At 43.8% G+C, this 20,488-nt stretch overlaps 1 long non-coding RNA gene across 1 annotated transcript in view; it reads left to right on the top strand.

Annotated features, from left to right (window-relative positions):
• Positions 1–19,769, top strand: part of LOC140598109 (uncharacterized) — a 39,639-nt gene extending 19,870 nt beyond the window's left edge. Inside the window, exons 2-4 of the long non-coding RNA XR_012000238.1 lie at positions 12,539–12,634; positions 19,324–19,412; positions 19,529–19,769. This is a non-coding gene — a long non-coding RNA (uncharacterized lncRNA). The remainder of the gene's footprint in view (positions 1–12,538; positions 12,635–19,323; positions 19,413–19,528) is intronic.
• The last annotated feature ends 719 nt before the right edge of the window (positions 19,770–20,488 follow it).

The following is a 20,488-nucleotide window of genomic DNA, read 5'->3' as shown; positions in this document are numbered from 1 at the left end:
TTTTTTTTTTTTTTTTTTTTTTTATGATAGTCACAGAGAGAGAGAGAGAGAGAGGCAGAGACACAGGCGGAGGGAGAAGCAGGCCCCATGCACCGGGAGCCCGATGTGGGATTCAATCCCCGGTCTCCAGGATCGCGCCCTGGGCCAAAGGCAGGCGCCAAACCGCTGCGCCACCCAGGGATCCCATGGACAAGAGCTTCTAACTGAGGATGCACGAGGAACTGACGTTGTGGGGAAGGAGAAGGGATAGGGGAGAGAGTGAGACCAGAGAAGGGGAGGCTGCAGGTGTGGAACTCATCTGGCTTCATTTCAATATTGCTCTCCCAGATTCCAAATGGAAAATAGAACTGAACACCCATGATTAAAAAATGCAATACATGCTAAGAAAGTCTAAAGTAATTTACACCGGGCATTAAAGTGTTTTGCATGAGAATATAGTATGATGGAGACAACCGAAGAATTATGGCTTTCATTAAAAGGTTTGCAACTCAGTGTGCTGTGATATAACTATAGCAGTTTTTCTGTCTTGGTGATGGTTTTTTATTTTAAACACTGCCTTCCAAACCAAGGAATGCAAATGTGTCGGGAGCGCTCAGCCTGGGGGTTTTAACTTGCTGCCACCTCTTACTAATCACTTCCCGCTAGGACTTTACCTGCTGATGCCAAGGTGAAAGGTGAGCAGTTACACCTCTATGGCCCCTCAACCTCCCGTATCCTGAGCCCAGCTATAAAATAAACTGTCATCTCTTTCTTCATTATTCAAAGTTAGCATTCGCTAGTTCAAAGCCCATTTGAGATTATGCATCAAGAATGATATACATTAAGGTTGGGATTAAAGGAAAATCAGTTACATGAAAGAAAGGTGTTTTTGCCACAAATCTTGTGTGTGCATGTCAAGAAGTATATTCATTGCCTAATTTAAAAAGAAACCAGGACAACTCCCAGAGATATATACCTGCATCTGGCCAGTCTTTCAATGAGGACGCTTTCTGTTTGAAGTTTGGCTGTGAAGTTAGAGGAAAAACATCTTTCCCTGGCTAGCACATGCTGCTTGTTTAAAAAAAAAAATGCTGGATGGAATTCTGATTATAGGCACTCATTAAGAGTAAAATCAAAAGTTGACTCCAACCTGAATCTGCTTAGACAGGGTAAGAAAACTGGGCTTAGCAGTAAGAGAGACAGATCTAGGCTAGCAATAGGAGGAGTTAGATGAACTTTCACAGTCTCTTTTAACCCAGGGATTCCATAATTTTATCAGTTACTGCCTAACTGAATTCCTGGTCTTGCTGGCCTATTTGGAGCAACTTTTCACTGATTTGATACAAATCTTGATGATGCTTATTTGGAATTAAGGGAATGACAAGGAGCCAGGCACTGAATTAGGTGCTTTTCATGAATCCTCCCATTGGATCCTCATGTCAGTTCCTCGATTCAGATTATTATGAGTTTCTACCACACGTCATCCTCCCCCAGCATAATTTACCATATTCCTTGGACCTATCTTTAAATTGGGCACATGGGGGTCTCAGATCTGATGCAAAACTGAATTTTAAACTATTGCTATCAAGTTCTGTACAATGTCTGGGACGCCGTGAGCTCATGCATGTTAAACAACCCAAAATCACGATGCCTGTGTTCTGCTGGGTCAGTTTATAACCCGTACAGAGGACAGAATGTGCAAACCGTATGTGTGAAGGTGAATTTACGAAGATGCTGGGGCTCTGGAGCAACCTGGCTCCAGAGACTGAATGCCTCCTGGTTTCTGTGATGTTCCTAATTCCACCCTGGCTCCCGGCACGTCTGGCGTTAGGGATGGGTTTGATAAATGTGTGTGGAACTGAACTGAGGCACACTAACCTCTCTTCCAGGCCCCCCTAAAGCGCCCCCGGTCCTCTCGCTTCCAAATATTATGATGGGAAGGTCAGAGGGGCAAGACCTTCCCATGTGTTTCTGGCATTCCCTCTGATCAAGACTTGATAAGCCAGAGTGTTATCTGAGGCCTCCAAAGCAGATGCTCAGGACCCGGTTCCACTTTTAACTCTGAGTCAGCTTTTGCTAAAGGACTTATGGGGTCTGGATAGGAGCTCTGTGATCTGTGGGATTTGAAGAGAAGCACCCGATTCTTCTGTAACTTGGGGAGGGCGCAGAATATTGCGGTGGGCAGACACTAGTGGAAACCATACCTCTGTCTCATGGTTTTGCACCCAGCTTAGGCATCTCATCACTCCCATCTGGTTTTGCTCTTGTCTAACAAAAACATCAAAGCGGACTTGGCAAGGATCATCGCCCAAATATGCTTTCATTGTCTCTGTCAGTGAATCTCTGTCCAGTCACTAAGGGAGAATGTCTTGCTGTGGTTAATGTCACTTGTTTCGTGGAAAACACTAACTTAAGCAACTGTACCTAATCCCGAATAAATCCAATGGCTTTATAATGAAAGAGAAAACAAACATTTACAGAGTCGCTTAATCTGATCCAGGCATTTTATTTCATGCAACTCTGTTCCTAAATATCTATCTTACTGGTAAGGAAGCACAGGCTCCGAAAGATTAGACAATTTGCTCATGATCACAGGGTGTCGTGGTGGAGCTAGTGACAGAGTTAGGATTCGTACTCAGGTCCATTTGAGAAGAGAGTCCTAGTTCTTCCGCCGAACTCTGAAACCTTTACTGGATCAGGAGAGACACAGAATCACTGACTCATTACTCTGCTTCTCCATCCGGACGCGGCATGAGCTACTCAGGGCTGTGTCTTTCTTCCAAGGAGGATCCACAAAGTGTTGACACTCACTTCTTTGGACGTGCACACGGACGCCCAGCTGTGTCCAGGTAAGAACCGGTGCAGGCCCACCAGCCGGCTCAGCAGCCCTGGAGAGACTGGACGGTGGTTGCCCTTAGTGTTTCTGACCAACCCAGTGCCAGGCAGAGCCTTGAAGGTTCTAGATGGATGTGCCTGTGTCCACCTGAGAGAACCTGGCTGGGGGGTGGGGGAGGGGCTTGTTATCACCAGCCTGCAACCACACTTGACAAATAAACGATTCCTTCAACACTTAAAAATTATACCAAAATTGTAAGTCAAAGACACCAAGCTGAACATGATTTTAAGGTTATCCATGGCCCAGAGACTATCTTGAAATGAAGATAAGCCCCTTGGCCGTTCAAATAAACTTACAGAAGCTTGCAAACTGTCCACTCTCTTGCTTGGGGAACCTAGTTAATGGGTGAAAGGAACAGAATCAGTATGCTTTTCTCTTCTGTTGGCATGCATACCTTCTTAATTAGCTTGGGCCTGAGGAGGGAGCGTGAATTTCTCAGGTTAGTTAAAAATACTATACAGTGAATACATGCATATCATCTACAGTTAACATGTATATATGCCTGAATTACTTAGCACTCGATTGACAGGAAAGTAGTTAGTTATCACCTTTATTATTTCCCATGGACAATGCGTAAGATGGGGCAGTGGCCTTGAGTTTGTTTTCAGACATGAAGAAGAAGCTAGAGCACAGAGAGGCCGACCATCTGTTTCAGAGTACCCAGCAGGTGATGAGTTCTGACACATGCTCTGGGGCTCCAGCCAGAGCCAGCTTCCTTAAATAACCAATAAAATGTCAGTAGGCAAAAATGATCCTGTAGCAGCACAAAAGGTTTTCTGAGAAATCATGCCTATTCCTAGGTGAATTCTTACAATTACAGTTTGTAACAAAACATAAAATCTAACAAATCCGTGCTATGCAAACTCCTTCTCATTTTGTATTCATTTAACAGCATCTTGATGAAAGCTTTTGCCTGTGAAAAAGAGCTCCGTTTGATAGCTGTAGATATTTTTCTTTTCTTCCAATGTGAACATTTACTAAACATCTCTCTCTGGCACCTAACTTCTGCTCACAACCACACTGTGAGAAATGGAACTGAAGTTCAGGAGGTTAAGTGCCTTGGATAGCGCCCCGGGGGGGTTAGTAAGTGACAGAGCCAGCTCCGGGTTTCAAACCTCTCGCCTAAAGCACATGCTCTTCCCAAGACTCAGCCCAGAACCTGCTCAGTAGGCTCTCTGAGGGGTCCCCTACTCATGTGACTGGGAAAGGACATGAAGAACATGGATAAAACCCAAGCTAGATTTACAGAATTTCTTACAGGCCCAAGGTTGACCTCCAATAAAATGGTGAAGTGTGCACTGGGTGGTTTGGCTGGAGGTCCAGGCTTAGCCTTCCTCAAAGGTCATTTGGACTCCGTGACTATCACCCGCAGCCCCAGAATCTCATTTCTGCCCTGTTGGCTTTTTTAATCCAGATATTTTCTAACTCTCTCCATCCTCAGAATCTTCCCACTTCCAAAGTATCTATAGGTACCTGCAGATGAATAACTAGTGAATCTGATCATCCAAGACTGTTTTTGATAGTAACTCCGAGGAGACATTCTTATCCATACGCATAACTGCTAGAGTGGAAATTTCAGACATGCCAGCAAATGAGTAGAGAAATCTTAGAGGAGGAATCATGATCATATAGTACCCCACTACCGCTCCTGGATTGAACTGCATTCTGGAGTGGACATGGCTGGCCTGAGACTCCCTATAAGTGTGTGACATGCCCTTGTCTCAGACTAAGCAAGTGTTAGATCAGAAAGTAGGTAGGTTGGATGATACCTTTTTGGTTGTAGGTAACAGAAACTAAAGCTAGCCTAAAGGGGAAAAAAATTACTCTAAGCATATAGATGTGAGAACTCGAGGAGAACCAAGCAAAGATTGGTCTCAGAATGAGGGAGAAGAGGGGCTGTTTGTGTGATACGAGAGTAGGAGTTCAAAAACCTTATCTTGCTATCCATGTGGCTTGGTTCCTAAAGTTTTGAAGAAGGAGCCAGATAGAGTCTGAGTCAGGTGATCACTTTGAGCTAATCAGCTCTAGCCTCTGAGAGTCATGAGGTCCATACATAATACAGGGAAGGGACAAAGAAAGTTTACAAAGAAAGATTTCTATCAGGAGGCCGTAGTGACCACCCTTGAGTCAACTCTTCTCATTTCCTAGGAGTGGAAGTAGGGGCCCAGAAAGGTGAAGTGACTGCCCCCGGCCAAGGACCTGGTAGTGGAGGAGCTGAACCAAAATACAGGCCCTCCTAACTCCTGGGACAGTGCACTTTGATTGTCTTTCTGCTTTTGTCCTTTGCATGTTTCATGCCTTCAGTCTATCTTTCCTCCCTGTTGCCCTCCCACTGCTGACCCAGAAGTCTTCCAAAAGTCCCAAATCTGATTGTGACACTGCTCTGCTAAGTAGTCATCTATCACTTCTAGTCCAAACTCCTTAGCACTGCATACAAAGCCCTTTTAATCCTGCCTTGTGGAGTGCCTTAGACTGCTTGGGCTGCTATTACAAAATACCGTGGGCCGAGTGGCTTAAGCTACAGAAATTTTCTCGCAGTGCTGGTGGTTGGGAAGTTAAAGCTTAAGGTGACAGCAAAGTAGGCTTTATTTTGAAGTCTTGTTCCTTGGCAAGTGTGTGGTAGGAGTCTCACTATGTGTTCACATGACCTCTTTGAATGCTCAAAGAGAGAGAGAACTCTGGTGTCTCTTCTTTTTATAAGGACATAAGCCCTCTTGTAGGGCCCCATCTTTATGATCTCATTTAACCTTAATTACCTATATAAAAGCCCTATATCCAAATATAGATACTTTGGGGTTTGGGGTTTCAACATACGAAATTTGAGGGAACACAAGTCAGTCCACAACATGCAGCTTGTCCCATTCTTCAACACAATCTCTGTCTTCCCCATTCTCTTTACGTTCACTCACTGGACCTACTGCACCCCAATCCCACAAGCCTTGCTCCTTAAAATCCCCTCCTGTTGCAATGTACTCTGCTCTTTGTTTTCTGCTTGTGCTCAAGTCCCAACTCAATGGTTGTTGCACTATGAAAGCTTATGGATGGACATCCTCTCAGTAGATGCTCTCCACATGCTCTTTCAGCACTGCCATGTGTGTGCATTACTTGTGTGTCCTGTGTGCAGACCATGTGTATATATCATTGCATTTGCCACATTCTATTCCAGTTACTTAGTTCACGCATTGGTCTCTCCAAATAGAATGTGAAATCTTAGAGGGCAGGACCTGTCATTGATTTAATCTTTTCTCCCTATTGTTTGGCACATGGGTAGGTACTGAATAAGTGTTGGTTGAACAAAAAGGCACCATGATTATAAAAAAAAGCAAGACTGGTTACTGTACTCTTTGCTTTTATTTCATCACCATCTCTTTTAGGGGGAAAAAAATTCATGAGCCATGAAGGCATATGTGTATCAGGAGTTGAAGGGGAAAGCAAAGAGTAGAAATTAGAATATTTTTCTAAAGTGATCAGGAAAGCAGAACTTTGCTTATTCACTAATGACAATGGGGAGACCCAATTCAGATTATAAGATTTTGCATAGTGGGTCCCTTGTGCATAGACAAGGGATGAATTTATCATACTCTTTCACATTGTTCTCTAATATTGCTCCGAGACTACACAGAAACTGCAATGGGAGATCTCACAAAGCACCTCAATAGGCAGATGAGAAACAAACATGATAAAATACAAGAGTACCACACCAGAAGACTCACTTTTTCATTCATTTTGACAAGGGTAATGTAGTTTTAATTACTAATGATAATACATATTGCCTACTAGTAAATGACTTGTGGTGTGTTTTGTAAACCTTTCATCTTAGAACACGCCAGTGCTCCCAAATTTGTTCATTAAACCTTTGCAACAAACCAAGAGCTTATTGGCTGTTAGGAAAAAAATGAGTCAGTGAATTAGCAAAAAGAAATTAATAACTTCCTACTGTAGCAATTGTATACTTTGAAAAGTAGAGGGCAAGACACAGTGGTCTTTTATAATATTTATTTAATTGGAATATTATAGTTTCAAAATTAATAAATTGAACAAAGGCCATATTCAAACCTGTCTCAAAATGATTGAATAATTCTTGTCTCATTTTCAAGGTCAAAGAAGTGGTATATAAAATGTGTTTGCCAGACAAGCTGGCAGAGACAGACAACAGTTTTATTTGGTTTACATTTATAATTTGTAGCACTCAATGCTCCTATTGATGTGTGTTTTTCTTCATAACAAATCATGCACAATTATCAATAAGAATTCAAATAATGCTGCTAAGGTGTGAAATCATACAAATCATCCCACTGCAAAGAAAAGGCCCTGGAGGTGAACAGTATATTGAATTTTTCAAAGGAAAATTATGTGTTTGTGAGTGTGTGTCACTTGATGAAATGATTGTCATGGAAAATTAAATTTCACCTTGAAAGAAATGAGTAACAATGAAAAAAATCACCATAAATTCTCTCTGTATGAAGGGATTGTAACTTTTTATAAAGGAATTTTTCTCTAAGCCTCTAATCATAGTATATGATACATGTCAACTACACTTATGTTCACATATGGGTTGATGTAAATATACATCATTCTTATCAGCACTATATTATTTGGACCTACTACAGAGTCATTGCAAAGGGAAGTACAGAACTTTGGCATGATCTAATTTTGTGCCCCTCAAAGTATGGCCCATGGACAGCCTATATTAGAATCCACTAGGACACTTGTTGAAAACACAGCTTTCCAAGTTCTAAACAAGACCTGTTGAATCAGAATCTCAGAGGTCAATCTTATAATGAGGCAAGTTAGGGAAACACTTGTCCCAGCTAATTTAGACACGATTTATTTACAAACCATCCACTTGATTTTAGGACATTGGGATAGTGACATCGAGTGATGCCTGACAAATTCACTGATGCTCAAAAGGCTTTTGAGACTTGGAAAAAAGCCTCAAATACAAAATGCTTTTCAAAGAAATTGGATTTCAGTGTTATTAGGTATTGTATATATTGTAAATGGAGACATAAATGAGTACTAATAAATTCAATAAGGAGCATTCATGAAAAAGTTATTATTCACAACAGGCCTGTCCTACATATTAATGCCCAAACATAAAACTTTTGTAATACTCAAGACTTGGTTACTGGACACAGTGGTGAAAGCCTCATGAGGAAATTCATAATTGCTGAGTCCTTGTTTGAAAAAGCTTTACTTTAAAAAAAAAAAGCTTTACTTTTATAAGATTGCATTCTGTTTACTTGAGAAGAACATCCAGGAATTGATAAAATAACAAATTTCAAACGTTTTGCTAAATAAGTATAGCAATATATAGATAGATAGATAGATAGCAATATAGTATAGCATAGACATTGTATAAGTTATAAGAAGAGTTCAGATTAGTGGGGCATGAATTAATGTTTGTTTGAAAGAGTTCTGTGGGGTATCTTGGCCGTGGATGTGTGAGACATCTTGGTAGCATCAACAAAAAAATGATGAAATCCATGATTTCATCTCGGGTTGAAGTCTATTCAAAAGAATAGAACTGTAAATTTCAATATAAATATGACCTCAATGCAGTATGCTTTACTCTAATATTCTTGAGTGCTGTACTCGGATTCTTGGATTTTGTGGCTTTTAGGAGACTGCCCGACCCCTCAAAATTGCTCCTGGATCACTGAAAGGGTCCCTGATCTCAATCTGTGGGATAATCCTCAGCAAAGCTGTGAAATGGGTAAATTTTGCCTCCTTGCACCTATACTATAACCTGTACCTTCTTCTCTATGGTGGCCTCTGCTTTTGGGACAAGTCATATATAGGATAATGTTAAATACGTGTGACTTGCAGTTGCAAAGAGGTTTTGTCTGAATCATGGCTTTGCCACTTACTGGTTGTATGACTTTAAGAAATGCACTTAACCTCTCTTTACCTCATTTTCCTTTTCTGTGTCACCTACCATGCCAGACTGGAATGGAATGAAGCAGGTTATATGTGTAGCAGGACACTTGTTATATAGTAAGTGCTCACTTGTGTCTGTATTTGTCTCCCTTCTTGACTACCATCCCAGTTGTCAGTGTTTTCAGAGCAAACTAAGCTCCAAAGGATTCCTACTGCAGTGTGCTACCCAGACCTAACCAGAGTCTTCTCATACGGTTCCTCTGTTCTTTTCTTGGAAGTTGCTAGAGTGGGTCCATGTACTCAGTTTCCCATGGTAAACATTTAAAGGGAGCATTAGATGGGATTCATCTGATTGCAAATGGTGGAAACCTAACTTGAGCTAGCTAAGGAAATGAGGGATTTGTGCGCTCCCATAACCAAGAAGGGCAGAGATGTAGATAGGGACGACAGCCTCACACCTCCATCTCTCTCCTCCTCAGGAGAGAGGTCTTGTTTCCCCCACTGCCCTTAGGCTTCTCCACTACTCAAAAGCCATGCCACTTGCACCTCCAGGCTAATTTCCTCATTCCCAGAGAGAAAGGGGCTCCTAACTCTAACTCCAAAGAGAAAAAGGGGGAGGACTCAGATGGATTCATTTTGGGTCCTATGTCCACCCATCAACCAGTTACGGTGGCCAGAGCTTCATGAGAGCTTTCCCTCCGAATTGGACTACCTGAGAAAGCAGGGGCAAAGGTAGATCCCAGAAGAATTGGTGCGGGGGGCAGGAATAGCATAGACACAGTTGTGAGAGGAATTACCATAAACGAGGCAGTCAAATTCTTTCTTTTTTCTAGGTGACTATGCTTAAGGTAGGAGAATTAATTGCTAATGACAATTTCAAATAGCAGCTGCTGGCCTATGGGGAATGGAGATAATTTATGACGCTGAGACCTAGAGCCCTCCAAAGAAATGGCTCATTGCAACAGGACTTGCTTCTTTTTGGCCACCAAACTGTCAGTAAAGAAGTAGAAAACCAAGATCTTATAGATGATAAAAGTTTCTTGACTCAACTTTGAAATCATTTGAGGGCCTGTTAGCTACATGTTTTACAAGCAATGATGAGCTATCTGTGCCTGAGCAGGAGGCTCTGAATGCTTGATGTAGTGCAGTGGTTTTTTAAAGTGATGTTTCAGACCAGCATTGTCTGGGAACTAACTAGAAATACAAATTCTTGCACCCCACACCAGATTTAATGGGTCAGAAACTAGGGATGGAGCCCAGAGTCTGCATTTTAATGAGCCCTCTAGATGCTGCTGGTGTGCATGAAAGTTTGAGAACCCCTGGTATAGTATATGCCATGGTAGCTGGCCCAGATTCCCCCTTTGGGACCTCAGTGCTCACTCCCTGGGACCTTGGGGATTTGGAAGCTTCCAGCTCTCAGCTAAGTCCCTCTCCTGGTATTGCTGTCCACTAAGAGAGTTCTCTCATCCAAGGTCACACTTCCTCTCTGCGGCTCCCTGCATGCATGACTGATCTATGGGGGTAAGGAGAGGAGACCTGAAGGCTTGACACCCTTTCTTCAATGTGGGACACTGTGGAGGGCCATCCCAGGCCAGAGCTCCTCAGGGGATCCACAAAGGCCTTTTTTGTGACCACATCACTGTTCAACTCCTCCTTCTACCCAATCCTGCTGTGCTGGGCCGTTCATCTACGGACGTGCCCCAATGAACTTCCTGCCTGCAAGTCATCGTCTCCGAGTTTGTTTTCAGGACAAACAATTTTGGATACCTGGCCGCTCCCGAAGTTAGGACCATGCACACCCAGTCCCATAAGAGAGAGGGCACCGTAGCCACCATTCTGCAAATGCCCAGGGCTACAGGACATTGCCACTTCATTGCTGTTTTAGTTCCTCTCTTTGAGGCCTCTCTTTGAGGCCTATGTGTCTTCCAACCCACTTTCCAGACGACCTTATTGAGAATATTCTGTCCATACCCCTTCTCTACCAATATAATGTACTAGCAATTGGAAACTGTGACCATTAAATCCCCTCTTAGATTGGAACTTGCCCTTCCTCCGCACTAAGTCTTTGCAGGATCCAAAGGATCAAAAGGCTTTCTTGTATTTTGTCCTGCACTCAAGATGTTTGCATCCCTGTGTAAAAGCCAATCCATTTAGAACAAAATGGATCTGCTTTTAATGTCATGTCTGGGGTTTAAAAATTAGTCCTTAGTCCTACTGGGATGGGTACTGTCCTGAAAACCTGGCCATATAGTCTACTTGGGCATAAGACTGGCCTTGGGCTGTGTAGCATAGACCTCCTCACCTCTGCTCTGAAATCCAGGGATGAGAAGCAGTCCCAGCCCTTTACAAGCAAAGATCCTGCATTCTTGACTCTCCACCATCTGGGCCAGACTCACATTGCATGTTCATTTTCATCCTCAAACACCTTTATCTAACTCAACTGCTCATTTCCCCCTTATCTCAACCAGGGTTTTTTTTTTTTTTTTTTTTTTTTTTTAAAGATTTTATTTATTTATTCATGTGTGAAAGAGAGAGAGAGAGAGAGAGAGAGAGGCAGAGACACAGGCAGAGGGAGAAGCAGGCTCCATGCAGTGAGCCCGATGTGGGATTTGATCCTGGGTCTCCAGGATCACGCCCTGGGCTGAAGGCAAGCACTTAACCGCTGAGCCACCCAGGGATCCCTCAACCAGGGTTTTTGTTCTATGAGCCTTTGTCTATTGCTCCCATCACGTGGACCATCATTCTCCTGGTTCTGCACCAGCTTCATCTTGCCCAAACCGAAAGGCTAACTCAAGTGCCATTTCCTCCATGCAGCCTTCTTGGATTCCCTTGTAGAAGTAACATACGCCAGCTCTGAGCCCCACAATCCCCTGCCCTTGTCTCACAGTATCATCATACTCTGCCTTGAGGTTGACTGTACATGGCTTCTCTCTTTTGCTAAAATACAAGTCCCTTGAGGCCTGGAGTCATGCCTTGGACAACTCTATAGCCCCCATAAGACCCAGGACAAGTGCTTTCACATAATGCAGAGAGGATTCCAACCATATAGTACATTGCTGTTATGGTTACAAAGAAATACTCACATATTGTTACTGCTGAGACATTTTTATAAACACAGTCCTGTCCTTCTCCAACAGAAACATGAACATTAAAAATCAATAAAAACTATATTCCTGAGAATCTGTGCCCAGTGTGAACATGTGTCCTGTTTTGCCCCCGGGATGGTCCCAATTTATTCCTGCTGTCTTGATATAATTATTAGTACTGCCCCCTTTCCCTTTCAAAAGTGTCCCAGATTGGATGATAAATTTTATAGTCATCCTGCTTATGCAACTCAAACCATTAGCTAACAATATGCTCTGCTTACCTATTTGTAGGAAAATCACATGGTAAGAATTTCAAAAAGAGAGTGTGCCTTGCACATATTTTGTTCTGCATGCTTTGCACACTCTCAGTCCTGTTTATATATTTTTTACCCAGGGCCAGTGCAAAAAGTTATTCCATGCCAGGGGTGTTTAAGGGCTGCTCTCCAGCAGGTGAACACTGGTGCAAAGCAGGTAGATCTGCTATCCCGGTCCCAGCGACTTGTCTTCTCCTTTGTGCCAATGACAGACTATAAAGGCCATTTGAGGGTGTCTGGTTTCTCTCATTCAATTTTAACCAAAGCTAAATAATTTCTACCTGAGGGCAGATATATTCCCTCCACAGCTCTTCAGCATAATTACTCAGATTGGCACGGGAGGATCAGGCATAGATTGTGATTGTGGTTTTTCTGTTCTCCAGATGTAAACAACTGCTACCACCAGAAAATAGCCCAACCTCACTGAAATGGTGAAAGGGACCTCAACATATTCTTTGTATTTGCTTCCTAATCATCAAGTAAGTAGACAACCATTTACAAACACGTGCTTCGTCTAATCCTCACAAGGGCCATATTGGATGCTGTTGGACTTACTATTCTACACATTTTCACATTTGTAGTTAGCACTAGAAATAGCTTCCATTTCTTAGCCACTGCGTGAGCAATTTGTAAATACTAGCTTGTTTCATCCTGACCACACTAGCTGAGTACAGATCTATTAATTATTACCTGCCATATTCAAATATAAGCTTTGTAAGGGCAGGACCTTGTCTTGTTCACAGCTGTATCCACTGTAAACACGTTGAGAAATTTGCTTGGCACAACCTAGGATCTCAATACACACTTTTTGAATGAATGAATGAACAGATGAATGAATGAACAGATGAATGAATGAACGAATGAGTGAATGAATGAATAAGAATGAGTGAGTCAACAACAAGCCTATGAGAAAGATATTCTTTTTTTTTTTTTACTATTTTATTTATTTATTCATGAGAGACACAGAGAGAGGCAGAGACACAGGCAGAGGGAGAAGCAGGCTCCCTACAGGAAGCCTGATATGGGACTCGATCCTGGGACCCTGGGACCACACCCTGAGCCAAAGGCAGACACTCAACCACTGAGCTACTCAGGTGCCCCAGGAAAGATACTCTTATCTGCATTTTGCTGATGAGAAAACCACAGCTTAAACAGGGTAAGGAGTTTGTCAAGATCTTGTAGATCACAAACCAGGAACTGTGAGGTTCCAAAGTCTTAAAGATGACAATGATAATATACCCTCCCCTCTCATTTTTCTGATGAGAAAATCCTGGTTCAGGGAGTGACCTGCTCAGGACCAGCTAAACATTAAGTTGTTAGAACTCGGACCCAGGAACTCTGACTCCAACTTTCACCATTTTCTGCTCGTCACGCTGACGGGGCAGAGTCAAACCCATGTCCTCAGTGTGTACAGCCATGCACATAGTGTCCTCTGCAGGGGAGACGGGTGGACAGTTCCCCACAAGTAAAATACAAATCCTTCTGGCTGGAGGAAGAGAAATTATAATCTCCTAACTTACCCCTGGGCATTAGAATGAAACAGGAACCAAAGTTTATGATCTAATTTAGGGTAATGCTTGCTGCCCAGACAAACCATAACATTTCAGTGGTTTAACACAACAGCTGCTTATTTCTTTTTCGTGTAACATCCCAGACAATCATCTTGGTGGATGGACAGCTTTGCTCCATATGGAACATCAGAAATGCACACTCCTTCCACATTTTGCTTCTAGAATCCTAAGGGCTCCAGTCCTCTACTTTCAGTGGCAGAAATGGGAAGAGAGAACAAGAAGAAGGCTTCATGAGCACTTTGGCCAAGAATGGACATAGCACAGTGCCCCCAGACCATTGATGAGGACTAGACCGTGGCCCTGCCCAGATGCATGGGGGGCTAGGAATTGCAGACCCTGGGCAGCCATTTTCCAGAGCGTTATGGGAAGGGGAGCACAAAGTTTTGGTGGGCAGCTAGCCATCACGACCATTATGAGAAGGGGGGTGCAGGGGAGACACAGGAGATAGGAATCTGGGATGCTCTTTAGAGAAGGATGGAAATTGAAAGGAAGCAGTGGGGACAGGGCAGCAAATGCCAACTTTACCAGCCTTAGATGATTTTGTAGACTTTTCCTCTTTAGTAGTGATGGAGGTGGAGCAAATCTGTCTTTGCTGTCAGTTTGATGCACATCTGGAGAAGAACTTGGAACCTCTCATCTTAATTATTATCAAGCCTCTACACTCAAAAGTACTACCCAAGAGGTTTGCAATTTCCATTCATGCCCACCCCTGCCTTCTCCATTTGGGTTGTAAATTATAAATCATGCAAAATTGGGCAATAGCATAAAAGCCACAAGATGTATCGAGTGCCATAGCCTTCAGTTATCTTAGTTCATTAAACAGAAAAATAGGTGTAATTTTTTTTATTTATAGGAAAACAGTATCAGGTAATGTCACATAATATTTCAAAATAGAATTTGTCTTTGTCAGCCAAATGGTGAACAATAAGGAAACACTGAATGTTCTTTTTAAGAAATGATTTGAAATTAATTTCAATCCATTCTGATGGTTCAATAAAAAGAAAAATACAGGCTTTGGTAGGTTTCTTAATGTAGATTGCTATTGTAATTTAAAAACAACAAATAATAATAAAGTAATAATTCTATCATGCTGCCAGTGTGCTTGACAGCAAGTAGTATATTTAAAAAAATAAATTTGCCAGTGCAATATATGCCAATGAGGAGACTCCAGGCATTGTCTTCAGATTAGAAAGATTCATAGGATCATTTCCACTTATTTTAGAAAGTTATTTATTCTGACAGAGGTAAAAATTTTAAGAGTATAATTATTCAGTCTTTCTTCCCCTTCTGCCTTCCCAGGAGGATCTTTTTGTAGTAGGAATAATGGATAGGGCAGGGTAACGGTGAGAGGTGCAGACTTGGAGAAGCAAAGAGCCTTACTGGCTCTACATCTGCGTGAACACAAGGATGTTCGAAGAAAACCAAAACAGCTGAGAGTGGAAAGAAAGTGAATGGACCTTGGTCAGAGAGGGAAGAAGAGAGAATTTTTTGGAAGCTGAACTGGGCAGTTACCATGAGGAGGGGACTGTGCAAGAGAGTGCAGGTCAGGAGGAGCCTTCCGAAGTCTCAACTTATGCTACCCACAGTCGCTGCTCCAGCGCCTGCTGCTTGAGAGGACCTCTCTTGAACTCCGTCCTGGGCGGTGGAGAATGGAACCTGGTGTCTTGAGATAGTAACAGTAATAGCTGAGGCTTTCAGAAGCACGCTTCCTATGTGCCCAACAGCAAGCTAAGCTTATCTTCATTAATCTTTTAATCCTTACGACTTCCTGAGGTTAAGTTATGATCCTAATCTTCCTAATCTTCTTTTATAGATGAGAAAACAGAGGCACAGAAAGGCTATTACTTTCCAAGGAGATACCAGTTAACAAGTAGTAGAGCTGGGATTCAGGTCCACGCAGGCTGGTTCCTGAGCCTACGAGCCAGACCATGATACTCACCTCTCAGGCTGTTGAAAAATCAGTGTAGTCGATGCATAAGCCTGATGTCATAAGAACAATAGAAATCTAGACTAGACTCCAAGTCAGTGGTACACACTTTCACTTACTGTACTCTCAGGTGAACACCCCTTCAAGAGAGTCGCATGTAATTGTAGGTGCTCAAATGCCAAGTTGTTCGTGTGCTCACAGTATTAAATGTTGATTATTTGCCAAACTTTGGGAAATAAGCCCAAGAAAACATAGGAATTACTCTTTCTCCAAATTTCATTTGTCTCTGGCCTACTTACTAGGCTTATATGAATGTGGTTGTAAGGGAAGAATATTGTAACTGATCTATGCAGCATGCAGAGCCTCTTCACTCTGAAGGCTCCATTTTGAGTGGCCTTGCAACTAATTCATAGGAAACCAGAGACTCTATTTGGCTAGTTCTTGGTTTCTTCAGTCATTTATTTTTAAGGGTAACTTCACCACCAACCTTGCTGGGTCTACATTGGGACATTAGGACATTCTGTACATGTTCTGGAATTCTTACTGAAGATCACAGATTCTTGCACCTACTCTGGAAATTGATCATTCTTAAGTTAACTCCAGACCCAGGTCATTCCCCCATGGTTCATAATGGAATAAGATTAAGAACAAAAGAACATAGAACCAAGGTGAATAAGAGGGGTACGTGGGGAGCTAAATGAAGGCTGAGTTACTCCAATCCATAAAGGTTGAGGTGCTCCAGAAAATACTCATCCTCCTGATGATGAGCTCCGGGAGGGTTAAACTGACTTCAGCATCAAGGGAATCCCTTTCTCTAGTCCAAGTTGAGTACATGACTCAATGGCCTGTATGTATTCGATCTATTTTTTTCACACCGCGTGTCATCCCCAAGAAGTAAACTACAATTTATTCACTCACTAAAGGGGTCATGACCTCCAGCATGTGTCTTTCACAGCTTTAGGTGGAGATAAGGACTCTACCCTTGCTCTCTTCTAACAGTGAGAAGAGGACAAAATTCAGCCTTTTGTAGCTTGAGGGGCAGCGATGCCGTTGTTCTGCAAAGGAAATTGGAAGATTGGGTTTTCGTCCAGGGGGGATCCATTAGGTTATGTTCTTTGGTTTGTTGCGTCCAGTGTTGTGGACCTCCTCATACTGGGAGGGAATGTGCTAGGTCAAGGACTGGTCTTGCGTCCTGACGGCAGAGGCCTGGCTGACCAAGAGCCGCCAACGAGGGTGGCTGCGACTGGTCAGTCTGCGGAGGCTGAGCTGCGGGTCCTACCTCGTGATAAATTGCGTGGGTCAGGTGGGTCACTGAACCCCTATCAGTAGCAAAGCAAAGACATTATGTTTTGACATTGTCCATTTCTGGAGGTGGCACACGGCGCTGCGGGGAACAGCTCCTTTAATTTCACTTTATAAATTAAACAAAGCAGAAAAGCAAGATGATAAATCTGAAATGTTCCAAATATTTAAACCTGGAATATATCAACTTCATAGAACCGGGGCCAAAATTTAAACTACCAAAATTTCCCCAAGACCACTTCGTTGAAAAGAAAAAAATAAAAGAGGTCAGAATGCTCAGAGGCAGAGAGTGTGTCACACTTGCCACCGAGGAAGGTAGCATCAGGCCGCTGTTTGGGAGGGGTGGTGTGAGAGCAATGCCAACAGGTTGAGTTTTCATTATTTTAGCTTCTTTTGTCCTCCTGAGGCTTTCAGTTCATTTTCAGCTCTTCATTTTGCAATTAATACCTTCCTTTTAAAAAGCCAGAACTAAATTTCATCCTCGGAGACTAGGAAGTTCTTTTGGTGTTTTCAGTAGTGAGTCGGGAGGAGCCCTGGAAACACTGGGCGTCTTTGGCTCTTTGCAAAGAGGGTCGCCCACCTGTGTGTCTGCCCGCGGCCTGGGGTCTCACCTCAGGGCCCTCGTCTCCATTGATCTTAGGAAGGGAAACGGTGGAGTGGAGCCTGCCTGGCTCTGGACCTGTGATTCCAAGGTGGAAGGAGTCCAAGATTGTTGTTCAGTCCATTAAGCAATCCCTTGTAGCTGAAGGGGTTCATCTATCAATCTCGCTTTTCAGCCAGTAATCTGCTTATTTGGAGGTTTAATTACATTTTCAGGTCACCCGAGCGCTTCTCCTAGATATTTAATAAAATGAATCCTTATTTTATTTATCACGCAGTTTATTTTGCAAGGGCTACGCAGGACGGGGATGGTGTGGAGGGGGCAGTTACTTCGAAAAAGATACACAAGGGAGATTTCCAGGTTCAAAGTGTCCAGGGTTATCGCAGGGATTCTTTGGGTCTCGGGGCTCAGTGATGATCACAGGTTGATCTAACACGCAGGCCGCAGCCGCCACTCCCAAAACCGAACTCAAACTGATTTCCCAGGGCTTTTATGACCCATTTAACAACAGGCATTTTGGATTGGTTATTTGTCAGGGCTGGAGAGAATGTTCCTAGCCAGCCTCTTTTGAGCTTCCTCTTAATTATCTTCTCTGGAGATGGGTAAAAATTGATGGTTAGCCCTGGCCCTGAACACATGTTTGTGAGCACACACCCCCACACACACCCCCACACCCCCACACACCCCATCGAGGAGGCTGACACACTTGTGGCACTTAACACTGTGTACGTTAGCTTGGATGACGGGCATCTAGATACTTTCCACAAAAACTACCAAACTGGGTGAGGGGTGGGTCCCTTCAGGTACGTCTGTTAACAAATTCCCACTAATTGACATGGAGCCAGTTAATTTCTACGTAATAAGTGTTGAGTGATTCAAGGAGCCGCCCACCTGCCCGGGCGGGGTCCATACCAAGCCCTCTACCTGTTTGGCCCTCAGAACAGAACATTTAATGTTTTGCCAAATTTTCAAAAATGCGGGGAGCAGGAGCAGCGTTTTTAATCTTTCGCTCTTTGGGCTACTAATTACGTAGCAGAGGGTATAAAGAGGGCTTTGCAAATCATTATTTCCATTAGGAAGGTGTTGGGACCGATTCCACAGAGGGCTCCCCTCCTATTTGCGCAGCTGCTGCTCCCAGGGGAGGCGGCCGCTGTGGTGCTGGCTGAAGCGGGGCTTCTGTTCTGTTTCCCCAGCACTTGGAAGAAAAACAAAACAGGCCTAATGAAAAACACACACGGGAAATGCTTTATTATTTCATCATCCTCACCTACTGCGCTCTGGCACGGCCCTGTGATTGGAAGGCCTTCTGCCTCCGGCCGGCCTGCCCGCTCGAGCCCAGGCCCGGTGGGGCCGTGTGAGGCCGCTACTCTGTCATTTCCTGTCAGACCGGTGGGGAGGCATTTGCTCTTATTTCCTCCTGGCCACAGTTCTGCTCCTCCACCCCTGCCTCCCCAGCTACCCCCGTTCAGCCGTGCCTCGGGCTAGGGACAACCTGTCACTTCCGGGAGCTGAGAAGTGGGTCAGAACCACCGGGGGAACCCTCACCTCCAGAGGAGGCCAAGGAGCGCCACTTGGCTGGGAAACCAGTGGGTTGGACTGAAGTGAGTCCCGGTATTAATTCAGACTGTAATCTTCCCACATGCATTTTCTTGACTTTTCACCAGAAAGGAGAGTCAGAGAGCAGACATTCCCCAAATCTCATTGGACCGTGAGCAAGTGAATAACTCCTTTCATAAAAAAATGTCTCCATTTCTTTATTTCGCACAGAGTGAAACCTGGATATAATAGACAATGCATTTATTCACACGGCACTCAGCGACGCCCCACCACCGGATAACCCAGGCGTGGTCAAGCAGGTATGGCTGCCCGGGAAACTGGAATGCTGTAGGCCCGGCCTCCGTGGGACAAGCAAGGCCCGCCTGTAGCAAAGCATCACTGACAGCTTTTTTTTTTTTTTTTTCCTTTTGTACAGTTTGGCAACTTGGAAATGGTTCCCGGCCTTCTCCATGAAAAGATGTGTAATCGGTGTTTGGTAGATGTTCGATAAATATCTGATGAGTGTAGTTGGGACTCTATGTTGGAGGGTGGAACGCTAAGCCACCACCCCATTTTGTGGCGACGGAAAGTAGGTACTTCCTTGTAGCGCCCTGATACACTGCCACTCTCTCGGGGATCGACACCCCCTACCACCACAGCTACAGTGTAAGAGTTCTAGAATGCGGCTCTGTGGGCAACTTTTCCCTGATGAAGTTTCTACCAGATTGTCCTCTAATGGGTAGTTGTTATCTAAGATTTGATAAGCTACCGTCCGTGGCATGGGTAATACAGGCCTATCACTTAAACGTTTCATTCAGTGTGTATATTTTCTCAGAATGTTTGGTAAATAGATCAATCAGCGAGTGTGATGCTTGTGTAAGCACCAATGGCATTTGTGGGGAGGGGCCTTATGGTGAGAATCGCTCTACGTGTGTAGATGTGCCTAAAGACAGGATAGCCCTGCCTAGATTTAATTCCCTATGGAAATGTAGAAATAAATCATGTAGGGGTGCCTGGGTGGCTCAGTGGTTGAACATCTGCCTTCAGCCCAGGGCATGATCCCGGGATCCTGGGATCGAGTCCTGCATTGGGCTCCCCATTTGGGAGCCTGCTTCTCCCTCTGCCTGTGTCTCTGCCTCTCTCTGTGTGTCTCTCATGAATGAATAAATAAAATCTTTTTAAAAAGTCATGTAAAGGGATCCCTGGGTGGCGCAGCGGTTTGGCGCCTGCCTTTGGCCCAGGGCGCGATCCTGGAGACCCAGGATCGAATCCCACGTCGGGCTCCCGGTGCATGGAGCCTGCTTCTCCCTCTGCCTGTGTCTCTGCCTCTCTCTCTCTCTCTGTATGACTATCAAAAATAAATAATTAAAAAAAAAAAAGTCATGTAAAATAGCTT

Source organism: Vulpes vulpes, chromosome 3 (genome assembly GCF_048418805.1).
Source record: "Vulpes vulpes isolate BD-2025 chromosome 3, VulVul3, whole genome shotgun sequence".
Lineage (NCBI taxonomy): Eukaryota > Metazoa > Chordata > Mammalia > Carnivora > Canidae > Vulpes > Vulpes vulpes.
This window is presented reverse-complemented; position numbering and strand designations above follow the sequence as displayed.